General features: G+C 43.2%; 1 non-coding gene across 1 annotated transcript; it reads right to left on the bottom strand.

Moving 5' to 3' along the window:
* Positions 1-1780: 1780 nt before the first annotated feature.
* LOC142461893 (U6 spliceosomal RNA) lies at positions 1781-1887 on the bottom strand. The gene has a single exon (XR_012787063.1). It is a non-coding gene; the product is annotated as a U6 spliceosomal RNA (small nuclear RNA).
* Positions 1888-2289: the final 402 nt, after the last annotated feature.

Below are 2289 nucleotides of genomic sequence, written 5' to 3' on the forward strand. Positions count from 1 at the left end.
TGCTACACTACACTCTGACTGGTTCATCACTTCCCCACACCCCTTATGCAAGGGGATGTCCAGTTTCCCCCAGATGGGCCCTGGGTCCCCACTCTGCACTCCCCCTCATTCACAATGCTATGATTATTTTTTGTCTTTGATGTGTGATACCTGATCCCTTTGATGCCTTGTCATCTCACAGGCTGGTGTGAATTTTCCATGTGGGCTTTGTTGTTTTTCAGTTAGATGGCCCCTTTTTTATCTTCCAGCTTGAGACCCCAGAGTCTATATATTTTGACAAATGGGCATCATCAGCTTTCTTCACCGCACTTGCTCATGCACCCGCTGTGTCTTCAGCATTCGCGTGAGGGTAGACTGGTGTGCTTCTTCCTTGTGGGCTTTGTTATTTTTTAGTTAGATGGCCACCTGATTGTTTTCAAGCCTTTAAGACCCCCGATGCTATATCATTTGATACCCAGGCACCATCAGCTTTGTTTGCAACTTTTGCTTATGCACCCACTTTGTCCTCCGCGATCTAGTCGGGACAGGCCAATGTGCTTCTTCCATGTGGGTTTAGTTGTCTTTCAGCTAGATGGCTGCTTGTTTATTTTCAGGTCTTTAAGACTTCAGGTGCTATATCTTTTGGTAGCTAGGCACTATCAGCTTTCTTCACCACATTTACTTGTGCACCCATTGTCTTCAGCGACTTCAGATGCTATATCTTTTGGTAGCCAGGCACCATCAGCTTTCTTCACCACATTTGCCTGAGCACCTGTTGTCATCAGCGATCGTGCCAGGCAGGTGAGCATCTCAGACTGCCGAATTGTTAGAACAAAGTGTTCTTGTATTGAGGGAGTACTTGAGCAGGGGCCCACTGTCCATCTGTTTCCTTAATACTAAACCTATAAATATATGTACATAGATCTATTCCCCCCTTGTCATATATACATATATTTACATCTTTATATGTCTGTATTTAAATCTCTAGGACTACCCTTTTCCTCCTAGTTCTTTCCTCTGTTTCTTTGTACTTTCCTCTTGCCCCACTATCATATTCTGCCTTCTTTTGGGTTTTAGGAAATCCTCTCGGTTACATTGCCCTTGATCCAGCCCTGCCAGATGTCACACATCCTCCTTGAGACTGATTTTTGGATCACTTGCTGTTCCCTTGTCCCTGGGCTTGTCAACACCCTCTTCCTTTCCTCCTCCTCCCCTACCCCCATGTCCCCCCAGAACTGTCATCCCACTGTTCTCTCTTCTGGCTTGTTTATTCCACCTATCCTTTCCAGGTAGACATGCTATGTACAATCACAAGACTGAGTACCACGAAGCACCAATAGAAAGTAAAACAATAGCAACAACAACAACAATTATTCTTTTTTTAACACATACACACATAAACATATGAATAGTTCAGGGTCTGTTTGTTTTCCTTCACAGGTGCTTTACAGTCAAGTCTGATGGGGTGTCATGCCCTGGCACCACCTCTATCCCTGTGGACTTCATTGCTCTGTTTCCTCCTTAATTTGAAGATAGGGTCAATTCTCAGAATAATGCCTTTGTTAGAATTGATCTTCCCTTCTATAACTTACTTCATGAACTCAGGATGGTGTGCTAAAAAAAAGTAAGGATTAAAGTTAATTAGATGCATAATTCGACACCTAAATCCTTGAAATTTGCTTTGTTGTTTTGGTGTCCTCAGCAACATGTAAAAATACCTTTGATTGCCATGAATCTCATCTGGGGCACTTGCCTGTTCACAGAAATGTGCAGATACTTTTAAAGATTATTTATTTATTTTTTAAATATGGAACACTTCACGAATTTGCGTGTCATCCTTGCGCAGAGGCCATGCTAACCTTCTCTGTATCGTTCCAATTTTAGTATATGTGCTGCCGAAGCGAGCACTAAAGATTATTCTTTTTTTAAAACCATCTTATTAAGGGGTCATACAACTTCCATCACAATCCACACATACATCAATTGTGTAAAGCACATTTGTACATTCGTTGCCCTCATCATTTTCAAAACTTTTTCTCTCCACCCAAGCCCCTGTCATCAGGTCCTCATTTCCCCCACTCCTTCTCCACTCCCCATCCCTCACAAACCCTTGATAATTCATAAATGATTATTTTGTCATATCTTTCCCTGTCCGATGTCTCCCTTTACCCACTTTTCTGTTGTCTGTCCCCCAGGTAGGAGGTCACATGTAGATCCCCGAAATAGGTTTCTCCTTTCCAACCCACCCTCCCTATTTCCTCCCAGTATCACCACTCACACCACTGGTCCTGAGGGGATCATCCACCCTGG

This window comes from Tenrec ecaudatus, chromosome 11 (assembly GCF_050624435.1).
Source record: "Tenrec ecaudatus isolate mTenEca1 chromosome 11, mTenEca1.hap1, whole genome shotgun sequence".
In the NCBI taxonomy this organism is placed as follows: domain Eukaryota; kingdom Metazoa; phylum Chordata; class Mammalia; order Afrosoricida; family Tenrecidae; genus Tenrec; species Tenrec ecaudatus.